Source organism: Kogia breviceps, chromosome 13, assembly GCF_026419965.1.
Source record: "Kogia breviceps isolate mKogBre1 chromosome 13, mKogBre1 haplotype 1, whole genome shotgun sequence".
Taxonomy (NCBI): Eukaryota; Metazoa; Chordata; class Mammalia; order Artiodactyla; family Physeteridae; genus Kogia; species Kogia breviceps.
The window spans coordinates 43,722,903-43,750,616 of NC_081322.1; the positions used below are offsets into that span (position 1 = coordinate 43,722,903).

The 27,714-nt window shown below is 40.6% G+C and overlaps 1 pseudogene; it reads right to left on the bottom strand.

Annotated features, from left to right (window-relative positions):
- Positions 1-21,260: 21,260 nt before the first annotated feature.
- On the bottom strand, positions 21,261-22,124 carry LOC131767801 (nucleophosmin pseudogene; annotated as a pseudogene).
- Between the last annotated feature and the right edge of the window lie 5,590 nt (positions 22,125-27,714).

Genomic DNA, 27,714 nt, shown 5'->3' on the forward strand with positions numbered 1-27,714 from the left:
GGGGGTCTCTTTTTCTGCTCACACTCCTCTCCTCTCCAGCCATGAGCCTCCTCTGTGAATGACTCTGTGGGGAGTTCAGGCCACCTGAGGGGGAGCAACAGTGAGAATGCTGGGAGAGGATAAGTCTTCTATCTAAAGTGGTTCTTTTCCCATCAGTTGGTTCAGGCTTTTGTTCGGGGTGTGGGTAGTATGTGCTCCCTATGCTTTGTCTCCTGACTGTGACACTTGTCACAGCCTCACCTGGCTTTTACCGTGTGCCACCTGCATCCTTTCCATCCATCCATCCATTATTTATTTAATTAATGTATTCATTAATTCACTTATTCATTTATTTAATCAGCATTTATTGAGCACTTCAGTATGGCATGTGAGATGCTGGAGGTAAAATAATAGAAACATGATCCTTACTCTCAAGGAGTTCACAGTCTGGTGGGACAGACCATGAGTAGACCCTGTAAGCAATGCAAAGTGATGAACATGAATTGAAAGCAGAAGTCCAGACATGCTGGTAACTGAGCATCTAGAACAAGCCCTTTACTGGAGCTCGGCTAGGGAGTGTGGGAGAAGGCTCCAGAAGGGGGAAACTGTGTTGTCGTAACTGAGGGGAGGAGGGGAAGAATGGTGGTCCAGGGGGAAGAACTGTATGTACAGAGGGACAAATGTGCCAGAGCCCCGATGCCACAGGAGGGTGAGAAGGCCGTGGGATTTCCAAAGGCTCTTTGAGCCTCCCTCTTCACAGCACGTTGTCATGGCCTTCAGGGCTGTGAGACGGAGCCCGGTGAGAAGAAACAGCTTCCCCGCCTCCTACTGGTCTCTCACTGCCACAGAGGGACCCTCCCAAAATGCAGATCTGAAGGCGGGGGAGCCGTTCACAGTCCTACCCACATCCTGCTCAAAAGCCCGAGAAAACTATTGTGAGGAAGAACAACTTCTTTAAAAATAAAAACATGTAAAATATTTCATTGTGGTGAGAACACAACAGGAGACCTACCCTCTTCACCAGTTTTGAAGGGTACAATGTGGTATTTTATTGACAGGGAAGAACCACTTTTAAAAGCTCCATCCTCTCCTAGCGCTCTTGCTGTGGCCTGAACTCCCCCCACAATCGCTCGGAGACGTGTTGCCGGAGAGGGGCGAGAGCAGAAGGAGACGCCATCTCCCACCTTCACTTCCTGCCCCTTGATGGTCAGCTGGAGACCTCATGGCAGGGAGAGCTCATGCTTGCTTCTCTGACCAATCCCATCATAAAATTGTGATCATTGCTTTTAAGTGAAGACATTTAAGCCCAGGAATGACATGCTCATATTTTCATTTAAAGAATTTTAAAAGTACCAAATATAATAATTACAGTAAAATAGGAAATTACAGTTATCACACAAGAAGGAAGTGAGGGGTACCAGGAATCATAGCATTCTGGGGCAATGACTGACAACACCGAAAATGGGTGTAAATACCTTCAGGCTTTTGTTACATCTGTGTTAACGGATTCCATCTATTTTTATATTTTATGTATTCAGTTATATATACATATATTTTTGTGCGTGTAAAATATATGTTAATATATATCCATTTTACAGATTCCACCTCCTTTTTTCTTGCAGAAATGAATCAAACTGTATATAATATTTTAAACTTTTTCTCCACGTCACTGTAACTCCAGTGTTACTGTGAATAGCTCACAGTGTTCGGATTGGCACTTTGGGAGGACTGGCTAGTGTGGATAAGGGCAGTGCTGAGGGACCAGTAGGAGGTTGGGAAGCCGTTTCTTCTCACACTGGCTCTGTCAGCTCCAAGGGCAGGGACTGTACCAGTGAAGAGGGGGCTCAGAGAGCATTTGGGAATGATAATAGAATGAGGATGTTGTGATCCAAGTCGTTCACCCTGATGGAGAAAGGGTGAAACCAACAGGTGAGAGAGAATGGTCCTAATAAAGATTATCAACTGCCTCAGCTGTGACCTTCCTTTAGGTCTGCTGGAATAATTACTTCATCAGGCTAAAGTGAAGTGATGGATGCTCTGTGGTAGTGTAGTCAACTGAGTACAGAGGCATCAGCATCCGGTAACTCAGTAATGAGATCAGTAGAAAATAGGAGCACCTGGGACTTGATAATGAAATGATACAATTAAGGAGAATTGGGCAACCTTCAAAAGAGGAGGTCTGACAAACGGGCTTTTTGTGTCCTTGCACACACTCCACCCCCAGCACCACCAAAGGAGGAGAAGATTCTTTAAGAGAAGGCTTGCTGTCACCATGGTGGGCATATAAGCAGGGCGGAGGGCTAAAATATTTTCTAACCTGCTTTGCGTGAGCAGCTGCAGACCAGGCTGTAAGAGGCTAACTCAAAAGCTCCACAGTCTAGCTCTGCATCCCTTGCATTATCCTCTAGAAAACACATACTGGACATGCTCATCTTGGGAAATCAACTGACTTTGGAAGAAATATTTCAGAATAGGGAGCACATAACCATAACAATGCCTTATGTTTGCACGGTGCCTTATAGTTTGGAATTGAAGTACAGTTACTGCTCCTCTAACAAGTGAGAAACTGATCTGATTCTAAAAGTTCAATTGTACAGATTCTGACCTTTAGAAGAAAGATTCTCAAGTCACTGTCCACCACATCCCTGAGGTGGTCTACAGCCCCTGAATATTTAACACTCTAAATAAGATTTATTCATCACCCATTAATTCAACAAATATTTTCTGTCTCCTTTGCCATTGGCACTTTTATATAGGCTCTGGCAAAGAGCAAAGGAGAAATCAGATAAAAATTTCTGCCTTCATGAAGTTTACATTCTAACTGAGGCACGGGTAGGAGAAAGAATAAACAAACGAGAGAAATATGTATGCATGGAATACATTCTGTCAAATGGTAAGTGCTACGGAGAAAAATGAAGTTGCTGTGGGATAGAGAGTGAAAGCTGCAGAGGGGGAAGGTGCTGGCCTTGTTGAGGAAGAGGCTAGAATGAAGTGATGGAGGTAAAGAGTGGTTGGAGACAGTGTCAGAAAGTCAGGGGGCCACTGGGGTGGGTTATGTAGGACCTTTGAGATCATTTTAACAATTCTGGCTTCCGTCCTGAGTGAGATGGGAAGTATTTGGATGTTCTTTGCACACAAGTGATATGATTTGACTTATTTTGTCTGCCATGTGGGAAATAGACTTTAGGGAAAGAGATGAGGGAGGAAGTAGGGAGACTATTCAGAGGTTCTTGCAATAATACAGGTGAGAGATGATGGCGGCTTGGTCCATAATGTTAGCAATAGATGTGAGAAGCCTTCAAATTCTGGATTTATTTTGAACGTAGAACCAATGACATTTGCTGGATATGAAGAATGAGAGTGAGAAAGGACTCAAGGCTGAAGTCCATGTTGTTTGGCCTGAACAGACTTAAATGATTGATTTGCCATTACTAACATGGGAAGGAAAATTGGAGGTGCAAGTTGGCAATGGAGATGATGAAGGTTTAGTTTTAGACAAGTTGTTTTTGAGATGTTTCTTAGATCGGATTCTTACATTGTATTCCTTCCGTTTTTTAAATATTTGTTTTTAAAACATTATAAATTCGTAATACATAATGCATCAGGCGCAAACTATCTTTTTACTTGGGATCTACAAAGCGCTGTGGGTAATACTGTAGATAGTACTATGGGATGACCTTACAGTCTAGTAAGGGAGGTTTGTAGCATGTAGGTAACATCAGGTGGTCAAGATGGGCATAAATCCATTGCTTTAAGCAGGAAGGGACCCCTTTGAGCTCAATAAGAAGAGAAGGTGTTATAGATTTGAGCTGCATCTCCACACAGGTATAGGAATTAGATATGGAAAGACTGGTGGGGGAAGGTCATGGAGAAGGGAATGTTACGCAAATGGAACAGCATAGACACAGGAATAGGAGAGTGAAAATACATGCACATTCAGGCAAGGGCAGACTGGCTGAGTCATTGTGAGAAGATTTTTTGGGTGAATAATGGGAGGTAATATGGTATGGATAGGTATGGAGCTGATTACTAGTTTACTAGTAGAAGAGAGTGAGAGGCTCACAGAGGGGTTAATCAAATAACCATGTGGAGAGAGCACTGAAGTGGAGAGACTGGAGCCTGGGGGACCAGTTGGGAGACTGTTGCAATAATAGTCTAGGCCTCAGCTGACAAATAGAATAATGTTTATGAACTGTCACTGTGTCCCCCAAACACAACTCCCCATCCTTGGGCCAATCCAGTTGCATCACAGACATCTCAATTTGTAAAACCAATATTTCCTTGAAACTGAGGTGAGTTTTAGCTTGAATAGAGTCAGCCCCCTGCCCCTGCCCCCCACCGCCTACCCTTGGAGGGAACGGATAGGCCAGAAAGAAAGCAATGTTTGAAACTTGTGTTTCTCAGCCAGCACACACCATCATGAATTTGCCAAGCCAGTGGAAGGTGTTGCTTGACGGTAATTCCTTGAGATAGCTTCTATCCATCATATGCATCATCCTTAAGTAAAGTTGATTAATTACTGGCCCTGGGTTTACTTTGACTATATTGACTACTTCCAAATGGCCACTAATGGTTTTCTCCCTTCCTCTCTCTTTCGTTCTTGCTTTCTTTTCTTCTTCTCATTTTTTAGTCCCCATTTGCTTTCTCAAAAGTCCCACACTGTCTTAAATTATATTTATCTCAAGCTAAGTACATATTTCCTTTATTTAATAAAAAGATAATCTTTCCTATTAAATCAGCTCCCAAGACCTCTTTTCTTTTTAATAATTAAAGAAGAATATGTAAAAACAAACAATTATGATATTTGGGATTGTAGTTCATGTAGTTTCTTACTAATAAAGTGACCCATTAATATAGGTTCTCACCTTCAAGTACAGCCACATTTCTCTTTTGGGATTTCATTTTATTTATTTATTTATGGCTACATTTGGTCTTAGTTGCAGCACGCGGGATCTTCAGTGAGGCATGTGGGATCTTTCATTGCGGCACAAGGGCTTCTCTCTAGTTGTGGCATGCAGGTTTTCTCTTCTCGTTGTGGCATGCAGGCTCCAGGGCACCTGGGCTCTGTAGTTGTGGTGCATGGGTTCCAGAGCCCGTGGGCTCTGTAGTTTGTGGCACGCAGGCTCTCTAGTTGAGGCACATGAGCTCATTAGTTGTGGCACGCAGGCTTAGTTGCCTGGTGGCATGTGGGATCTTAGTTCCCTGGCCAGGGATCGAACTGGCGTCCCCTGCATTGGAAGGCAGATTCTTTACCACTGGACCACCAAGGAAGTCCTTCTATTGGGATTTCTAAACTAGTTTTCACTCTAATATCGCTGGGACCCTAGAGATACTGATGAGAACTCTAGGAGAAATTAAGAGAGCTCTTGGTAACTACTCTTATTTTACTCCCCAACACAGTACCTGTGCTAGTGTCTCATTGCTCTAGAGGTGGGGAACTTGGTTCAGATCTAAATGATTCAGTGGAATCCCATTCCATCCTGGAGCATAATAATAGGGTCAGAGATAGTTATGTGACTGACACAGGCCAATCGTGTGGAAGGAGAGAAGTGCTAGGGTCTTCTGGAAAGAGGCTTTCTCTTTTGTTTGGAGAGAGCCACTAGAGGTGGGCAGCTCTTATCTCTTGCATATGGAAGAGGGACTTTTTTGCCTTTGCAGTCATTAGCAGTCCCAAGGGAAGCCACCTTTAGGAGAAACTGACCCCATGGAAGACAGTGTGAGGAGAGGAAGAAAATGGGTCTTGGAAGAAGTTGTTCAGCTGTGAAATCAAACTGAACTCTAAACTTTACAGTTTCATGGGCCAGGGAATACCTTTTAATGTCAATTTGAGTTAGATTTTCTGTTACTGAAAACCAAAAGGATTCTGATACAAGAACAGTAGGAATTTAAGAAATGTGATTTTGAAAAGGACTGTGATGAGTGTATCAGTGAGAAATAGGAGATGGCTGGCAGAGCCACTAACAGGGATGTTAGTCTTCTGGAAGGAGTCAACAGAAAAGCAAAACCTGTATATGCAATATATTGATTTTCTATAAGTTTGTCAGTTTGGAGACATTTATTAAAAGATAATTTAGATGTAGTTGTTAAAAACCCAGTCTACAGATTCAGATTGTCTGTTTTCCTCAATTTTCCTACTTGCCAGCTGTGTGATCTTGGGATGTTATTTCATTCTCAAAGCCTCAGCTGCCACGTCTGTAAAATGGGGAGTGTACCAACCTCATAGAGTTTTTGTGAGGGTGGAATAAGATATAATGCATATAAATTGCCCAGAATGACGCCTGGCACATAGCGAGCACTCAGTAAACTTTAGCCACTATTATCATTACTACTAATATTTGCATTATTCCAGTTGTTATATGAATAATATGTTCTGGAGTAAACTAGAAGACAGAGAGAGAGGTTGATGATAAAGTTAATAAAATTCTCTGTTGTCTATAGCAATTCAGTAAGCATTCACTTTTCTTTTAGTCATTTTAATATTCAGAAGCTATAACTTAATTATAGATGCTTTATTATCAACATGGTATCTAATATTTGTTAACATTTTTCATGGAGGCTGCTACTCAGCCTATCACATGGCTGTGGTCTCATTATCAACCTAAGATAACATCTAGCCCTTCATTATAGGTCCCATCTTACTCCTTAGCACCATCCAGATAATTCATGGCTCCAACTACTCTGTCCTTAATTACTTGGCTCTTTCAGTCCAAAGTGATTTTAGTATGAATCATGTCCTTACCTGACTCAGTTCTCTATTTGAATGTTCATTTGTAGACTTAGATATCATAAAATTCCATAGGAATAAGTTCCTAGAAGTGAACAGGATTTTCTAGGGGACTAGACCATAATTTAGGGGACAGTTTCCTGTCTGATATTCTCAGGCAGTCAAATTCAGAGTCTATAATTACTAAAACATTTTAGAATTATGGCATTTTACATAGGTCTTCACGTCTCTTCATTTTGAGCATGCGGAATGCTGACGCCTACAATGTCCCGAATAACTCTCCTGACACCTCTGTGGGGTAAGCATCATCACCCAACTTGAAACCGAGAGAAAGGGAAACATCAGCGGGTAGCAGACCAAGACCCCAAGGCTGGTTTTCAAGTTCTCAGCCTGGAGTGGTCTCTTCCCATTCCACTGGGCTCCTGACGTCATTGGTCTTGGACATTTTTAACTTGTACAACCCCAATTAAGTCATAGCTGAGCAGCAAGGACACAAAAATAGCAGCGTTCAAGATTGCTGTCCATTAGATTTTGAGAAACAGTTCACTTATTATTACTCTTAAATTAGTATTTATTGGAAAACAAAAATACCATTGAGGAAAAATTGGTTGTGGGATCAGCGAGAAGGAACATATGTTTGGAAGGAGACACATTTCATCATTAAACAGCTGAATAAAAATGAAGGCTTATTCTCTTTCTTTGTGAACTGGGATATCTGAGCACAGACAATTTAAGGACTGGGCTTATCATGGCTCTGGCTTGTATTCTAAGGGAAGAGATCTTCTGGGTGAAAATGATAATGTACTAAAGACCTTGAAATAAGCATTTCTTCCAGCTAGCTACTGAAGATGAGCCCGTGACATTTCTGTGCTTAATTCAGTGGGATCGCCTTTGGGAAAGGTTTAGTGTGGTTTTTAACCTGGTGTTATGATGAGTGCTGACAAGCAGATCCGTAGAGGGCCTAGGGAAGAGCACAGGGGGGAGAAGAGGCCCTGGCCTGGGGGCTGGAGACCTTGTGTTTCCATCCCAGGGCTGCCCCTCACTAGTCACAGTCTTGAGCTAGTCTCGCAAGCTCCCTGGCCTTCACTTCTTCCCTCTATAAAATAAAAAGTGAGACAGGATGAGCCTGGGGCCCCACCCAGCTTCAGGGCTCCCATGTTCTAGAAAAGGACCTATCCCCAGATACTGTGACCATTCTGGCCACGGCGGGAACAGATGGATGGTTTAGAAAGCAAGGTTGAGAGCACTGTTCCATGGCCATTCCTGATGGAATAATAAAACCCAGGGTCTAGTAATTTGTGCCTGAAGCTATATTTTAGGTACCTCAGGAAAGCCTGTAGACAGTTCATGTAATAAATCAAGTGCAACAAAGGGGAGAGAAAGATGAGTTATTATTTTAAGCTCTGCCAGATTCAGACCTGTAGACCAGAAAAGAAGTAAGGCCACTGGAGACCACAAAAGGAAAAGAATTTAAAAATATGTCTCCTGTCCTTAATTCACCCCTCTATTATACAGCCAGATACAACTGCCAGGATGTTTAGCCTTAATCAGCCACTGCCTTCATGAAGGGCTGAACTGCTAGCTAAACCTGTTCAAAGTGGTAGGTCAGGATCCACCTTGAGGATTCTGGGAACCAGCAGACATTTTGATTCACTGGCATGCTTTTATGTTTTATTAAGCAAGTGGGTATTGCGTTTACAATTGAAGCCACAGCTCCGTCCACTTATCTACTCACATGGCACTAGCATAGATATGATTCTTTGGATGAAAGTGGAACAATCCAGTGGCCTATCGCTCGTTTGAGTCAGTCAATCTAAACTCCAATCTGTCATTTATCAATGCCGCTGTCTCCCATTCTGATACCGTTTTCCTAAGCTCAGAAAGAATTTTTCTCATTAGCTTACAAGTTCCAGCTCCTCATTCTGCTTCTTTATGTATTTATTGTTTAAAACATTTTTTATCTGCCAGAACTCATCACCGTCTCCCCACCCCCCAGCTTGCCCATTCTCCACTCACTTCCTGCCTCTGTGTCTTTATGTATTTATTGGTTGAAATATTTGTTATCTGCCAGGACTCATCACCATCTCGCCCATTCTCCACTCACTGCCTGCCTCTGCTCCAGCTTACAGACTGCCTGGCCTTGACGCAGAATGCCATAGTATAGCATAGACTCCACACATTGCCTCCCTCTTAACTTTATCGGAGTCCTCACAAATGCCTGGCAATCCATTTATTCATCTGTTTCGAGTTATTTTTGCATAGTTTTAGAGGCTGTTGTACTGGACTGGCGTCATCGCTCACAAAAATGTGTGTTTTTTGGCAAATCCTTGTTTAAAATGGGTGGTTAGATTGAATCGTCTCCAAGGCCCCCCGAGCTCTAGAACCGAGTCCACGTTCTGAACCTTCTCAACCTTTCGCAGATGCCAGTCACCACTGCCCTCACTCTTAGGGATGACACTGGCTCCTGCTTTATTGAGCAACATGTTTGGGTTCCCTGTTTTTTCCTCCTTTCTGTAATGTTGCCATGGTTCACTACCTTCTTTCAGGAAGAGGGGGGTTTGACCCTGTTCAAGGCTAGCCCATTCTATTGCACTTGTCTTCCCTTTTCTCCAGTGATTTTATATCTTTTATTGACATACTGAAATTATGAAAGAAATCTATGTTTGAACTTAAGAATTTAAGAATACAGAAGTAATTAAAAGCATATGTACTTACTTCTCTTGCTGCACCACTCATCCAATCCTACTCTCCAAAGATAACTAATTTCCTGAGTAGTCTTCCAGAATTTTTTTCTATGAACATGCAAACCTATACATATATATTTTATGCATATATGTATATATAAAACAAATGTGAATCTTTTCACATTTTACTTTTTATTCTGCAACATATTTTTTAAAACTCAACATTCCATTTATCAAATATTTATTGAGCACCTACTCTGGGTCAAGCTCTATGCTAGGGCATGGATATACAAGCTGAGAAAACAGACATAGTTCTTGCTCCAGTAGAGCAAGAAAGATACTGTGGAAAGTATCTTTCCGCCGTGGAAAGATACTGAGCTTCATTCCATTTCGGTATATATGTATTTTGCTCATTGTTTCTAATGGCTGTGTGGTATCCTATACAAGAGGTCTACCGTGATTTATTTAAATGTTTCTTTATTGAAGGGCATTCAGGTTCTCCATTTCTTGCTATTACAATTAGTATTACAATGAATATCCTTGCATACCTGCTTTAGTTTTTCTGTGGGTCAGAATCATATTAGTGAAATTGCTGGGTTGAATGGTATGCACACATATAATTTTGACAGATATTGTCACATTGCTCTCTAAAAAGACTTTATCAATTTATCTTCTATCAACAGCAATCAGACTTCTGACCTCAGTCCCCCAGCTTCTTTGAAATGTTACTTTATCACCTATCTCCCTTTTAACTTACATCTGGAGTCACTTCCTTTGCCTACAAAAAAGCTTAGGCTATCCTACATCTTAAAAATGTGAATATTCCCTGTATTCTCTTTCTTAAGTTACCAACCTATCTTTCTCATTCCTTTCATCACTGACATACTAAGTCAGTGCTCCTTGGCCATACGTTCCTCGGTACCCCTTCAATTCTTAGTCTTTTTTATAAGGCTTAGGTTCTCACCATAACACCATCCCTGGTCTCTAGAAGGTCCTCAGTCACCTCAGATCACATCATTCAATGACCTTATTATCTCTGGTCTTCATCTTTTCAATCTCTGGGTGACATTTCTTCCTCGTTAAGACTGTCTCCTCTTCTTGCTTCTAAAGGAACATATATCTCTTGTTCTCTTCTAAACTCTCTGATTAGACTTCCTAAATACAGTGAGACATTCTGCCTTTGGCACTCTTTCCTCTCTTTTATCAGTTCCTTCCCAACTTAATCTATTGCCCTGGCTTTAATTGTTGCTTCTGTATATGACTATGAAATCTTCATCTCTGGTCAGGACCATTCTAGTAAGCTCTAATCCTGAATTTCCAACTGATGGACAGTTATACCCCAAAAGGGATCTTCACATCAAACTTAGTATGCTCAGAATGGAACTCCTCATTCTGCCACACCTGAAAACTTCTTCATGCTTCCTTTCTTACTAAAAGAACCATCGTTTTTCCAATCAGCCAGCCTCAACATGTAAACACAATTTTTACGACTGTCTCATTTTTGAACCTCATTTCCTATCTATTGCCAAGTCAATAGATTATACTAAAGCAGCATTTCACAAAGGAGCATCTTACAGATAATGGGATAAACAAGAGCTAAAAAAAAAACAAACAGCAATACTTCTCAGAGCCTTGTATTGTGAGTCACTGGTCCTATGCATTTCTCCACATATTAGACCAAGGAACACTTCTTTTTTGTTGTTGTTGTTATAAGTACATTTCTTTTCTTTCTTTTAAATTTATTTATTTTTGGCTGTGTTGGGTCTTCATTGCTGCATGCAGGCTTTCTCTAGTTGTGGTGAGTGGGGGCTACTCTTCACTGTAGTGTGCAGGCTTCTCATTGCCGTGGCTTCTCTTGTTGCGGAGCATGGGCTCTAGGCACGTGGGCTTCAGTAGCTGTGGCACGCAGGCTCAGTAGTTGTGGCTCACGGGCTCTAGAGTGCAGGCTCAGTAGTTGTGGCTCACAGGCTTAGTTGCTCCGCAGCATGTGGGATCTTCCCAGACCAGGGCTTGAACCTGCGTCCCCTGCATTGGCAGATGGATTCTTAACTACTCCGCCACCAGGGAAGCCCCAAGGGACACTTCTTTTCAAAAGAAACCTATTGAGGAATCTTTGGAAGTAAAGGAATGCATTTGGCAAATTCACGCGTAGAGAAAAGAAATCATTCTCTAAAAGAAGCGTTTTGATGTGTCATTTCATTGAATTCATTCAGGAGTAAGCTATATGTGAGGGCCAAGTTTGGTGAGAGCCATGCAGAACGGATGGTGAGCTTTTTGCCTGACATTGTTTCTGATTCCAGAAAGTAAACATTTGGCAGTTCATTGCAGGCAATTCCATATCAGTGTGAAAGTAATCAGAGATGCACACGTTTTTAAAAATAGATGAAAAAACAATTTCATACTTACTCAATATTACTCTGGCTCAAAATTCTTTTAAGTGGTCAGCAGACATCTCACTTTGTCTCTCATTTGGTCTTGCTTGGGTTTACAAAGAGTTGTCTTTTAAATGGTATCTACTAATTTCCATTGAAAACTACTATTTCCATGTATCTCCAAGTGGAAAAACTGTGCTATTATAGTTAGCATTTTATAGACGCCAAATTTATCAGTTTATTTGATAACAGATAAACAAATACATTACATTTTTCTTTAAGTCTTAGAACTGACTTTGGTTATAACTGCCCGAGCCTGTACGTAGCTCTGAAATTATGTTCCTGTAACTATATTCACTGCTTTGATAGCATAATTTTGTTTCTTTGCACATCAAAGAATATTTCCAGAATGTAATAAGATCAAAGTGTGTGGAAACATGGAAAGTAAATATTTTATTTATGTGTTTCTATTTTTAAAAGATGAACAGTTTTATGCAATAGCTGTAAAATGTTTATTGCAAGTGACACATTTCTAGCTGTCAGTTTAGCTGCTGTACAGGGAGTGAGTATTCAAGGCAGGCAAGAAACTGAAAACTCCTACTCCAACTGGCACAGACGATAGAGAAATTCAGGTTCTTCCATCACAAGAGGTCGAGAAGCAGGGGCTGTAGCCACAGGCACAGGGTGTGAGGGCTCCAGCTCTGCTTTTCTGCGAATCTGTTGGTTCTTCTTTCCTCTGTATGTTGGTTATCCTTGGGCCGGTAGCAATTCCAGGTCTCATAGCCATACTAGATATTATCTTAGAAGCAGAGAAATATCCAGCCCCCCCAACAGATCGCCCCCTCAGATTTCATTACTCACCAATCAGTGGCAATTGATCATTTACAACTTGGAGATATTAATGGCATAGACAATAAACTATAAATGGCAAGATAATAGATCAATGGCCTAGATCAATCAAGACTCATTCTTAGAGGAGGGGATTAGGTAACCATCTTCTAAATCACTTGACTGATTTGAAGTCTGACAGCAAGAAAGGAGGAATAGATGTTCAGTGTACCAACTGTTTATTATGGAGTAACAAACCACCTCAAAACTTAGTGCTTAAAATAATCACCATTTATTCAGCGTATGATTTGGGGGTTAGCAATTTAGGCTGGGCTCATCTGGATGGTTCTTTCATTTGTTTTTGAATTTCAGACCCACATGTGTCTGAAGTCAGGTATGGGTGGACTAGTGGCTTTACTTTGGAGGGTTGGCTGGCTGAGGGCACATGCTTCTCCTGCAAAAATTCTCTCATTTTCCAGCAGGCTAGTCTAGGCTTCTTTACATGGTGGAGGCAGGTTCTAAGAACAATAAAAAGACATGTTCCAGCGTGCAAGGGTAAGTTCAGCTTCTGCATGTGTCCAGTTTGCTAATGTCCTACTGGCCAAAAGTGATGAGTTTGTGATCATATTTGCAATATACCACACTGAGCTTGCTGTCATCTGCTTTGGCAAATTTTAGTCAAAAATAATTAGAAGAAAAAATATACCATTCTCCTTGCCTTCTTCTTTTACTTGATCCACTTCGGTACAACACTACTTTATATAATGGTTTAAGAAAAACTTAGATTTCTAGATATCCAATATTTTGGATTTTTTCTCTTCAACTATATAAAATATCTTCTTTCGGCCTGGTATGATGTTTTTGCACCAGCTAGAGTATCTGTTAGGAAAGCTCAGCTAGTTGACTCTTTGCCTGATGAAAGGCTTAGAAACTTGGGACTCTTTCCTTGAGATTTCTAAACAGAGGTCAACATATGCTAAGGAAATCTTAATTCATTAGGATAATGCCTATGCTGTGGCAATGCCATCCAGTTGAAGATTCAGGTACATGGTGACAATTAAGCCTTTCTATATCTGAAGAGAGGTGGCCATTTCCATTTTCTAGTTTCATAAACTAAGAGAGCTAAAGGATGATTAAGGCTGTGCTTATCACATTGAAGTCAAATATCAGAATTGAAATAGAACCTTAATTGTGGTCTGAATCCTTTGCTCAGTTATCTTAAATAGTTGGAATTTGGCCATTTAGTTACCTCTCCCACTCAAAACAGAACTGAAAACAAGAAAGTGAGCAAAAGAGGTCTTTAGCCCTTAAAAGTTAAGTCCATGAAATTCACTTTACTTGGAAGAGAGCCTCTTCAGACTCTTTCTTGGACCCCGTTTACTCTTATGTTACCCACAATGATAACAAGTTTGGCTAGTGGTTTCTAAGCCCACAGTGGATTATAAGACTATTTCATAAGGGGGAAAACAGGCACAATTATAAGAGAAAGTGAAATGTGTCTAATCATTTGGCAGAAGGGAGAAGAGAGAAAACTTAAAAAAATTAAAATCAGAGAAAAAAATACAGAATTTGGATTCTTTCTTGAAAATGAAAACAGTTCCATGGGCTTCCCTGGTGGCGCAGTGGTTGAGAGTCCGCCTGCCAATGCAGGGAGCACAGGTTTGTGCCCTGGTCCAGGAAGATCCCACATGCCGCGGAGCGGCTGGGCCCGTGAGCCATGGCCGCTGAGCCTGCGCGTCCAGAGCCTGTGCTCCGCAACGGGAGAGGCCACAACAGTGAGAGGCCTGCGTACAGCAAAAAAAACCCCAAAAAACCAAAAAAAAACCCAGTCCAAATGCCTGCTGTTGGGAGACTGGGGGATAAAATTGGGGTCTACAGATATGTGCCTTGCCCTTAGAAAGAATGGTTATGGCAGAACTGAAGGATGGTTTTCGTGAAGAAGTTTAAAAAACAAGGATCCAAGCGCGGCTGCTTTGGCACGCACATGACTGGGTGTTAAACTGAGTGATGATCGTGGCTTTCTTCCTGCCTCCACTTAGAACACAGCTGTGCATGGCCTGTAGAAGGACCCCCACCCACCCACCGCTTCCCACTTTGGGAGCACTGGGCATGAGCACCCTTGGCAGGATATCAGGGCTCATGTGGCAGGTCCAGCAGTCAGGGCTGAGATGAAATGCTGCATAGTTCAGAGGTCAAGAGCAAGGGCTGAAGATAGACTGCCTTCTTTTAGATGCTATCTCTCTAGTTATCTTGTACATGTTACTGACATTCTTTGAGACTCATTCTTCCCATCTGTAAAATGGAAATAATATTAGTGCATACCTCATGGGTTACCATGAAGGCTTAGTGATAAGATCTAATAGGGTAGTATTTGTAGTGCCCAGCCAGTAGATTGTAAGGTACCCTCTTAATAGGTGCATGGCCAAAGGATGTTAAAGAGAACAAATACATCTGGGCAGGTCCCTAGAAGGACCATAAGAAGTGCAAGAGAGCTGGAACCTGTCGACGAACATTGACCCTGCTTCCTAGTGAATTGTCGCCCAGTCATTGTCTTAACAATATGCTGGATCAGTTTAACAAGGCCTTCCCCTTGTGAAAGAGTTAGAAAGGAAGTGAGTTGACAAAGGGAAAGAGGTGGGTCAGATGGTGGACTTTAATAAAAAAGACCCCGGTCACCAAACAATTAAAATAATTTAAATATCCTCTCTTTATGAGGACAGAGATAAATGCGAATGTTCAGATTTCCATCCAAGAAGGATTAATAGATAGACACACAAAATAAAATTGACATTTAAAGGAGTAAGTTCACAGCCATTCCCAAATCTGAGCCCCCCAGAGGCTGGATTGATGAGCCAATTTCCTCTACTGCCTGTAGGAAGCCCACCAACATCCATTCTGGGTGTGATTGTCACCCAAAAACCCAGGCCATTTTAATGAATTCTTCATCCGCTCCTCGCTGAAGCACACTGGAGTTACGGCATGACAGGATGAGCGAGAGTAAGTGTAATTAGCACATGCCTTGCAATATTTTCCCCCTGAGGATTAACTGTGCTTTTCTAGTTTGGGATAGAATCTTAAATCCAAGTTTTTAATAGCATCTTGCTTTCTGAATGTATTTCTAGATTAGTTTTCAGCATGAGCACATTATGCAATGATCTAAGAAATAGACATTTTGCACAATCCAGGGTAGAGAAGATTAGTTGTCCTTTCACCTTTCCCCGCAGTGTGTGAGAGAGAAGTTATGGCCGCCAGCATAGCACTCTAGATCTCTGGAGAGGACTGTTCCTACTAAAATAAAGAGGGAAAGGACGGCAGGATAGGGAGAATTATGAACATGGAACCAAGATTTAAGTCTTGGTTCTGTCTCTTCCCTGTCTCCACCTGCGCTGCTCCCGCCCTTGGGGACTCTGCTACAGCCAGGCCCTGCCACTTAAGGAGACTCAGCTGGTGGATCGGCAGCTGTTTTTCTTGCACAGCACATTTAACTTACAAGATTTGGGACTAAATCTATGTCTTTTCCTTTCTCCACCCAAATGAAATCATTTCCTTTTACCATCCTGCAACTAGTTCTTACAGAAGAGAAGAGTTAGGGTTATAAAAGAGACAGAGAGGGAAGAAGGGCAAGGAAGGAACAGCCAGCTTATAAGCATGCCAGGGTTTCATATGTGAGCTTGAAAGAAAGCTCACACTTGCAGAAGGACAATGGTGCCTAAAGGCCTGAACTTGCCATGTTTGTGAGGATCACCGTTCCCATCTTTGCTGGGCCAGACCCTGGAAATGTACCATGTCATTCCTTGAAAGGAATCTTTGTTTCCTTGTTAATTAGCTATATTTTGCTTTTGCTTTTTAAAGATTGTTCAGGCTTTACAATATCAAAATCTTGTTGGGAGTTAATGTGCAATTTTCAAAGTCATGTTAAATCATGCAATGAAAAAAGAAAATACTCCCTAATCCTCATAACCTTGCAAAATGAAAAATGGCAAGGTTTGCCTTTTTTCCACAGCACATGAAATTTGAAAAATAGCGTGAAGACTGCATCTAAACCCTCTCTCTGCCCTAAAATGGCATAGCAATCTAAAGAATGAGTACATGCACTAACATATGTTGTCAGCTGTCTTAATAAGAGGGTGTTTCTATAATATGATGTTATTTCTTCAAGCTGCATTCAATATTCTTGGCTGCCAGATGATAAGAGGGGAAAAAATAAGACACTTTTAGGGCAGAGGACAAAGACTCAAGGACTGGAGTGGGGGGAGGGGAGGAAGGGAGGAAAAAGTCTGAAATTTGCTGCTCCTCTGCCTGTCCTATTTAATTTTTGAGATGGGTGGGAAACAAGCACATAATGTAGGAGTTTGGGGAAGACCAGTTGCCTCAATGTTGGCAGTGATTTGGAGGACATTTTTATTTATTTTCATATTGAATGCTCCTTTAACCAAAGAGCCGAAGTTGGGTAAACATGTACTCAAGGCAGGAGAGAAAGACCCTTCTACTCTCGGGCTGTCCTCAGGGAAGTACCAGGGCTGCTGATATTCTAAGGGCTGGCCTCTCTCAGAGTTACTTTCTGAAGAGAGCAGTCACAAATGGAGGGACATGGTAAGTCTCTTTAGTGTTGTATTCAAGCTCTGGCCTCTCCCAGCACACACACACCCACACACACACCCCTCCCTAGCCTCAACTCTGGTTAAGAGAGAGTGTTGTTTTTAGTTTTGTTACATAAAGTGGCAAAGATGAGTAGCTTGAGAAGCTGGCCAGTGGGGCCTTTATGATGTCCCCTTCCATTACAGAGTTTTGAGCCTTCAAAGGATTTGCAAACTGCTGACAGTGAAAAAGGATAATTGGTTGAGAATATTAATTCTTAACCATGCTTACTACATGTTTTTATTTCTTTGGTTTGGTCTTCATCCATGCCAACAGGGTTTATATGGTAAGTCAATTGAGGGTAGGCACAGTCCTGACATGCCCTAGATTTTCTAAGATAGCCCTGATTTCAGATGTTCCACTCTGTGGGCTCTTGAAATACCCTCAAATTTATTAGAAAATCTGCCCCATAGCTAGTCTGTCTACGTGGCAGACTAGGTTCTTAATTAAAAGTTTGTTGTGATGGCAGTGGCTAGTCCTAATTCATAGCTGGTCAGTGGTGACATCCAGGCCAGAGTCTTCTCAACTTTTTTAAAAAAATTTATTTAATTAATTAATTTATTTATTTTTGTCTGTGTTGGGTCTTCGTTTCTGTGCGAGGGCTTTCTCCAGTTGCGGCGAGCTGGGGCCACTCTTCATCACGGTGCGTGGGCCTCTCACTGTCCGGGCCTCTCTGGTTGCGGAGCACAGGCTCCAGACACGCAGGCTCAGTAGTTGTGGCTCACGGGCTTAGTTGCTCCAGGGCATGTGGGATCTTCCCAGATCAGGGCTCAAGCCCGTGTCCCCTGCATTGGCAGGCAGATTCTTAACCACTGCTCCACCATGGAAGCCCCAGGCCAGAGTCTTCTGATGCAGAATTGCTCCCAAGAGTTGACACCATGGTTTTATTGCTCTCAGAGGTCCAGAGGAAGGAGAACACTCCCTCCATAGCATCCGGGATAAATTTTTTTTTAATTGTGAGAGTGAACAATATTGCTTCATAAAGTGAAATTTACTCGAGTGTCGGCAGTGACAGTATGAATGTCTTTTTTAAGGAAATGATCTGCAGCTCATGAATTTTGCCAAAACATGAATAAAACTAAAATATCCCTAAGTGAACTTAAAATCATTCGGAACAGCAAAGCTCCCTGGTGAGATGAAACTTGCTTTTTTTTTTTTAAGCTACTCTTTGAAATGAAATTTTACTTTTCTTTTCCTTTTCAGTTTCCTTGATAACTTTTTCAACAGTTCAGTTGAAGAATTCATCACCTTTTGGTTCCAATGGGCTACTGTAGCAATTTTTGCAATTTAAAGTGCTTTAGTTGGGATCTTATGTTTTAATCCCCATCACGCTCTCCAAACACACACACACTACTGGGAGGGCAGCTTCTCTGAGTCACTGACTCAGGCAGCAGAATGACAACTGCTGTAGATGCTCAGCAACACAGTTGACATGTATTTGAAAAGTGAAGTGTTAGTGTCATTTAGAGAGCAGAGCAATATCATCCATCAGAGATGAACACTTGGATTAAGAGAGAGTACTTAGTTCCCATAACATTTAGGGTCTGAAATAAGTGCTCGAAGCAAATCTCTTGACCCTGAAGTTGAGGTCAACTACTCTTGGGCAGGGTCGGAAACTTAAAAAAATGCTGTTAATAGAGTTTAATGAGGTGAAGGCTATTTCCAATTGAATCTTCAAAAGCCCTTCAAGCTGCAATTGGCAATTACTCTTTGCTTAAGAAAAATGACTTCACCCATTCATAGCCACTGATTCTTATTTATTGATATTACTTTATTAGAGACATTAAAGTAATATGATTAAAACATTTGAATATTAGACATCTATGTTTATTCCTTTTCCTTCCTGCTCCAGCCATACCAAAGATCTTAAAATTGTCTGAACAAGCCATGTTATTCTATTGTTAGCCTTTAAACATGTTGTTTTCTCTTTCAGAAAAACTGTATCCTCTCCTTTGCCTCTCTTTGCCTAGCTAATTCCTACTCAAGGTTCAAGCTACATCTACTATAACTGGGTGGGGTGCCACCCCTGTGAGCTCCCTAAACCCTTGTGCTTACCCACCCTGGTACTTGTCGCATTTTTTACTTGTCTGCGAGGACATTCCATCACTGTACCATAAGTTATTCTCTCCAGTGCCTTCTACATATTAGGTCCTCAATTAATATTTTTTTGATGAATGAATAAATGAAGAATAGAGTAATAAGAATAAGTAAATCACTGCGATTAGTGGAAATACAGTGTCTTTCAAATATTATTGTGCATCAGGATCACTTAGAATGCTTGACAAAAATGTACATCCTCAGGTTCTAACTGCAGGAATTTTGCATGAAACACAGTGATATCTGTGGCCAGCTACAAATAATTTGTTACTACCAGAGCATAAAATGTAGACAGAAAATAGAGGTTATTGGGGCTGGAGGTAAGGTGGGGAGCAAGATTTGGAGGAGCCAGTCAATGAGCTTGGGTTTTATCTACAGCACAACTTATGGGGGAGTCAGCAAAAAGCTTTATGATTAGACTTCTGGTGTCTGTGTAGAAATTAGATTCAACATTGGTTCTCAACCTTGGTTGCATATTATAATTATCGGGGCAATTAACAAATAATAACAAATAAATAATGATGCCTGGGTCTACCCTGAGAGATTCAAATTTAATTGGTCTGAGGTATAGCTTGGGCTTGGAGTTGTTTTTAAATCTCCCCAGGTGATTCTAACATAAAGTCAATACTGAAAACCACCAAAGTAGAAGAGAAAAGTTGTCCATACAATTTGGCAACCAATTAACTCTCATGTGACATCTCAAATTGTAGTCGTGTGTTGAGGAAAAGTAAATTTAAAACCAAAATAAGATATTACTACCCACCTTCCAGAATGGGTGAAATGAAAAATAGTAGGAAACTAAATACTGGAGAGCATGTGGAGCAGCCTGATCTCTCATATACCTGCTGGTGGGAATGTGTTGCAGTTTCTTCAAAGCTCACAATGTAACTACTGTACAACCCAATATTTGTACTCCTGGGCATTCATCCCAGGGAAATGGAAACTTAGATTGACAAAAACATGTATACATGAATGTTCATAGCAGTTTTAATTGTAATAGCCCTAAATTGGAACAACCTAAATGTCCTTTAATGGGTGAATAGTTAAACAGACACTGGTATGTCCATATCATGGAATACCACTCAGCCATAAAAAAAGAACAAACTATTGACAAATGGAACAACTTAGATAGACCTCAGGGGCATTATGCTTAGTGAAAAAAAACCAATCTCAAAAGGTTACATACTATATGATTCTACTTACATAACATTCTTAGAATGGCAAAGCAATAGAAATGGAGAACAGATTGGTGAATGTGATTGGGGGTGGGTGAGATTACAAAGTGGTAAACTGAAGGAGTCCCTTTGGAGTGAGGGGATAGTTCTGTGTCCTGATTGTGGTGGTGGTTACACAAATCTATACAGGGGATTAAATCACATAGAACTACATGCTATTATAAGCACACACACATGTACACATACAGTTGAGTGCAGGCAAAAACTGGGGAAAACCAAATAAAGTCTGTAGTCTAGTTATCAGTATGGTACCAATGTCAGTTCCCTGATTTTGATATTATACTACAGTCAAATAAAATGGCACCATGGAAGCTGGGTAAAGGATTCATGGGCTTCTGTGTATCATTTTTGCAACTTCCTATGTGTCTACCATTATTTATTAATTATACTTATTTATCTGTTTACTTTATTAACATATTGAATTTATTTCACATGTATAGTTTTGTCTCCCCACCATTTCCATTTGTCTGACCACCACTATTACTATGCCCTATAACATTCCATACATACTTAAAACCAAGCAAAGGGTGGAGTTTCATTTTTAAAAACTAAACAGGCATTTTGGACAACACATTCTTGGCAGTGGAACCTGGACAACATTTATCAGAAATGGTAGGGAAAGTTCTCATTCTGCATTATAAAAAGGACTGCCACATGTCAACAGTTACGGAAATGAAAAAGACAGAACATTTTAACAAACCATTTAAACTATTTTCTTAAAGAGACTTCCTCCGCTTCCACTGCAGAGATCTTGAATAGACTCCTGGTCAGTCATCTGGAAAGAATCCTTCACATAATTGATGAACTTGGCTTCCACTTTGGGACGAGAACAATCTTTTTCTATACTTGTTTGCATTTTTGCTTTAATGTCTTCTATAGAACTAGGTTCTTTTGGTGTTTTAGGAGTTCTTTCCTATTTTGTTTTAAGGATTCTTGACCTTTGATCTCGGTGTTGAAGGTTTCAAGTTTTTTCCATTCTGGTTTGATTTTTGTGCATTTTTGGCTGGAGTATTTTATATAGATTTCTTTACTGGAGCTTTTTTCTTTAGCTTCCTCATTACCAAAATCAACATCATCATCATCATCTTCATCTTCATCAGCAGCATGTTCTACTTTTTTTTCTGTGGAAACTTGCTATCACTTACAGGGGCAGAAAGTTTTCCAGATATACTTAAGAGTTTTGCGTCCTCCTCCTCTTCATCTTCTGAATCTGTATCTTCCTCCACAGCTACTGTGTACACTAATATGCACAGGCCCTGAACCACACTTAAACTGTAAGATTACAGGTGGTGTAATTTCAAAGCTCTCATGGGAAACTGTTGGCTATACAGACATTTTCAAAGTTGCCAGTGTTACTTTAATTGGACTGCCTTCATAATTCACTGCCTCTGCTTCAACAGTATGCAATTCATCCTTTGCACCAGCTCCTAAACTGACTGTTCTTAAAGGTAACTGGTGCTCACTTTCATCATTATCCACTTTAAAGTGATAATGTTTGTTGACAACCAAAAAGATAGTTCTGGGACCACCCACATCCACTGAGTTTTCCATGAGGTTGGTGGCACATGTTTAGGTGGGAGAGGAGGTGGACAGAGGTAAACAACTACTCTTCTGGAGAATAGCCATTATTTAAAAACATTATAGTCATGTATTGTTATTCATTATTTGTATTATTTAAAATTTCATGCATTTATATTTAATTCCTTAGCTAGATTAGAGATTTAAATATAGTGACAGTGTATTATAATTGTCTTAATTCAAGTCAGTATAAATCAGTTCAATGAAGTTAAATTGAATTCATTTCCATAAACATTTGAGGGCCTATTAGACACAAAATTAGTGCGGTTTATTCTCCTCACCCTTAATATTATATTGACCCTCCAGTATAGCACAGTAATGTGGACACAGCAAGATCTCAAAAAATAGTATCATTTGACTGGCCATATTAATTTTTATAGCGATGTGTCCTTCTCTTATTTACATAAATGCTGCGTTTTCTTTACTCTGTTTTCTTTCTCTGAAAAGATGAAACATATCTGTAAGGAAAATATGTTTCCAAATTAATTTCTGCTATTTAGATTTTTAAGCCACAAGAACTTAGGAAAACATTGATATGCCTCATACATTTATATCAGGTTTTAAGCTGCAGGTATGTTTTAGTATATTATTTTACAGCAGAAGACATAATATATATTTCTATTCTTACCTTGAAATCAGGACAAAAACAGCTTAGGCTACCAAATGAAATTATTGGTCTTTTTTTTTTTTTTTTTTAAATAATAACCAAGCTTAAACTTGCGGGGAGGAGGGCGATTTTCTCCATGTTTTCTACCTGGTTCAACATTCCCAGACAGCTATCACAAGCCAAATATCATTTCAGTAAATGAGAAATTCTTGTCTTCGGTACTGATTGGCTTTATTACACATGAAGGTTAACTGGGAGGCTTCTCAAGCTTATCTGGGTAACGATGGACAGTTGCAGTAGATTGCACTCCCCCGACCACCCAGCTCCTACATCATTTTGACGGAGCAATACCCAAACAAAGCCTTGTGCAACCGTGCAACTGGGGCGTCATTTAACTGCACTGCAAACCCTGGCTGCGCTTGAACCCGGTGAGCAGCTTCACAGGAAGCCAGAGGGAAACAAAAAGCCCTAGAGGAAATGTTCAATTAGCAGTGGTGCCACCCCCACCCCCCGGACCACTGCAGCTCTAGGATTTGACTCCTGGAGTTCCAATGTATTGCTCTTAATTAGATCTCTATCCCACATCAGTAAGTGGTACCACCCACAGCAGAAATGTGCTTGCCTGATACAGAGGCACTAAATGGCAGATTTTTGTATCCCCAACAGAAGAATATCATTGCTAATTAAGTAGCAAAGAGAAAGGATGCCTCTAACTGCCTTGAAGAGCTTATAAAGCACTTTACCTGTGTTATAACATCTTTAATAACAACAGCTAAGATGTTTGAGCACATACTATGGGCTAAGCATTGTACTAAGTGTTTTACGTGTATCATCTCAGTTAATCCTCTCCATAAACCTAGGATAGATCTACTAGGCATATGTTAGAGATGATGCCTAGGGCTCTTACAAAGCTTGTCTAGTAGGGTCACAAAGCCAATAGGTGTTTGAGTCTGGACCCGAGTCCAGGTGCATCCCTCCTGAGAGATTCACTCTTACCCTGATGGATAGGTTAACAGAGAATGCTGTACAAGAAACTCATTGAGAGAAGGTTACTTCGTGGAGTAGTTATTAAGGCAACAGATATTTTTCCAGTTCGTTTACCAATTGGCCAGGTCACCAAGTGGATAACCAGTACTCTCTTTCTCTGGTTACCTATATGCATGTTTGGGATGACCTGCTTTTTGCTGTGTGGTATTGTGATGCTGCAGTGTTTGTTAGGAAGTTAAAGTTTTCAGGTAAAAACAATTTGCTTAGTAGTAAGGGAAGAGTTTGTCAGTAATGCTTTGGGTGGTAGATAGATGTGTGCCATTGGCGCTCCTCTTGCTGCCGTCTCCTCACCCAAGGCTCCCCTTCCCATGACCACCTCTTTCTTCTACACAGTCTTGTCCTGTCATGATCTTCATTTGGGGCTTTAAGGGGCTTAGTTAACAGTCTTCTATTCCACTGATCCCTTTTACCACTCTTTTCAGTTCATGACAGCAAGGAAGTGGAGTAATAGCTTAAGAGGGCAGGTTTAAAATCAGACAGATCCAGGTTCAAATGCCAGTGTCGGCACTTGCAGACACTTAAAACACAAATTTTGGTCACGGAAACACACATTTTGGTCAAGGCACTGAATTTCCCTGAGCCTCAGTTTCCTCGTTTGTGAAATGTGAGTAACAAGGACACAACCTCTTTGGATTGTTGTGAGATTCACTTAAAGCCTTATTCCTGGCACGGTGGAAGTGCTCAAGTATCAGTCATGAATAACTGTCAACAACAACAACAACAAAAAAAACAGCAACAATTCAGCCCCACTCGTTTCCAATTCATTGTACTTGCTCTTCCCTGAATTTGGAATTTCTTTCTTCTTCACTAATCTCTGAGCTTCCTTAGGCTCCACATACTTTTTAGCAACCATGAAGACCATGTGTATATAGTTCTGTGCAATTGCAAAACTTACATTGCTCTGTATTCTAGTTGCCAAGTACTGTAATAACCATTAAAAAATATTTCCCTGATATATTATTTTGCACCTGTGTAAACCTAAGCAGCTGTGCTCAGCTATGTATAAATATTTGCTTATGTGCTTCTGCTACATTTATTTATGTGATTCTGTCTACAGCCAGTTGCTCCATAAATGATAAACTCCTCAGGGCCAAGGACTTCACTCTCTACTTCTGCAACAGATCCGAGGATCCGGGTATCCTCCCAAGAATAGATTTCAGGAAGGCTGAAACTTGAACATATAGTACTGCTTTAATAAGATGTTAATGACTAGCTTCCAAACATTGTGTTCTCATTGAGAGCATTATTTCTTAAAGCAGTTTCAGCCTCAGCCAGTGTTCTGTGGAAGTGTTCAACTTAGAGGCCTTCGGTTGGTGATTTTTCACATTTTAAAAGTTAAAAGAACAAAGCTATAATTTGGGAAACAACAAGTTAACAATCAAGAAAAAGAAAGAAGGGTTTAGTAATTGTTACTTTCAAGAAAGCTTCAGATCATATTTCCTTTGACCGGTGAAGTGATTGGTACGTTGGATTAAGAAAAGATCGAGTCACGTCTAATAGTCAGATAATCATAGCTGCACTTTTAGAGCACTTAATAGGTGCCTTGTTACGGGAGTTTGGTTTGTCTTGTCTCATTCAGCCTCCCCAGCACTCCCATGAGATAGGCGCCATGTTCCTCTCCATTTCACATTCGAGGAAATTAAGGTTAAGAAAGGTTTACCTATAATCCAGGATGCAGCTGAAAAGAAATGGAGCCAGGCCATGTTAATCACTGAGCTGTACTGCCTTCTTCAAAAGAGAAGGAGTTTTACAGATGAGCTATAAAGATAATTCCAATATTCCTCTTTTTCTTCTTCCATAATACTACCCCTGCCTGGACCCCCGCAAGGCAGAGGAAATTCTATTAGTATATTCATGGTTAAGCTTGCTTAGTATAGATAAATAATGATAACTGCAGGGGTTTTGGATGGTTTGATAGGAAAATTAAAAAAAAAAAAAAGAAAAGAAAACTCTCTCCCTAGTTGTTTGCCTTCAAATGCTCCTGCTCTCCCTTCACTGCCTAACAGTGAAGCATTCAAGGGAGGCTTGTCCTGTCCGAGTGAAGCCATTAAGGAAAAGGTCTCACCGCCTTTTCAGAGGACAAGCAGGAAACCTCTTTTGCTTTCTTTCTCTTTTACCCTCATCCTCTTCTTTTCCCTCCTCAGCTGTATTCTTTTAGAATAAATAACAGCTAACTTCACTCAGGCATTGGGTAACTTGAGCCATCTCGAGCATTGTCTGAGAAAGCTGGCTCTCAACACACACCACGTGCAGCTGCTTGGGGCCCTGCTCTTTGGCAGCCTCACCATCCCCATCTGTCAGGACCCAGCAGTTACAGAACTGGCCTCTGAACCTGCACGTAAAGCATGCCTTTGTAATAAAACATCCAGTTGGTCTCTTCCAACTTCAAACATTCTGTGAGTCTCTCAGCTGTGAGTTGTAGGGGATCCAAGAACCTCTCAGTGGAGTCAGGACTAGGCTGTGGCTGATTTGTAGAATTCCTTCCTACATTTGTTCTGTTTTACAACAAGAGAGAGTTTCCAAGTCAAAGCAACATGCTGTATTCTATAATGTGATGGTGGAGAGCAGAGGAGGCTGGATAGAAAAGGATGCTGATGATGTTTACACTTCAAGCTCCTCAAATGCCTGGGTTCTGACAGGGGCCTCTGCTGCATTCATAATTCATAATTCTCCCAGATTGTATAATCTTAAAAATGGCCTCCCAACTTGTATAATCTTCAGGCCACTTAATACTTGGGTCTGGCCCTGGTTGAGTGACTTTTTGAGGAGTAGTTTAATTTACATTGTGTTTGACTAAGAAATTCAAGCCCTTGAAGGCTAAATATGAGGAAGGTAGTGCAAGTAATATGAATAACTAACATTTCTTGAGTCTTGTACATGCAGTAGGTACTGTTTTAAGCATTTTTCTTATTCTAACTCTTCAACTCACAACAACCCTAAGCACTAGGTCTATTTTTAGCCCATTTTTAGTATGGGGATACTGAGGTTAAATGACTTACCTAGGGCTCCAGCTCAGGCAGTCCCAATCCCAAGCCTTTGCTGTTAGCCACTGTACTATGCTGGTGTGAACTGGGACTTTCTATCTTACTTCTGGTTCTTTTGATGTCTTTGTTCTTTGTCTTCAGTAAGTCAATGAGTTTCTTTTTGCCTTAGTCACCTCATCAGAAGATTTTACCTCTCTGATTTCCAGAGGTGAGAATGGAATTACATGTTTCATATAGGAGCCTGGAATCAGAGAATTGGCAAAATGTGCTCTGATCAAAATCCAGAGATAGCAAGTGACTTGCCATTTGGCAACAGAACTGGAGTTGGCACTCATGGCTCTATTTCTCACTCCTCACCATGAAGGCTCTTCTTCAGAATATACTTACATTGTAATAAGTCTAGAGTAGAGTAGAGTGGTATAGTAAGTGCAGAGCATAGAGTAGAATTTCTGTCTATATTCAGTCAAAGTTTGATATAGATCCGTGTTCTTAATTTCAAAAATTAAAAAGAAATTCTTTTTATTTTACTTGTAAATAATTGTGTCTTTGTTCACATAAAAAGAAATTCCACATTGTGTTACAAAAGGGAACAGTTAACTTCTGTGACTCACATGATTATTATCTTTAAAAAGAGCCATTCAATAAATAAGCAGCCCATATTTCAGTTCAGGGTTGTTGATGTTTTCAGTGGATTCTTCTATAAAATGTAGCATAAATAAATAAGTTGAAATGTTTGTTTAGACAAATCTAAAACATTTACTCCCACACAAGCAATGAAATGTAGATTTTTCTTTTGAGGCTTAGATTTTTCTCACAGTATTATAGTGGTTCACTGGAGTTCCACTCACGCTCAAGGTCATTACATATCTGAAACCCTCAGGAAACACATTGTATTATTGTTCTTGAACCACTTGAGCATTGTAGATTGACTGAGTTTAAAA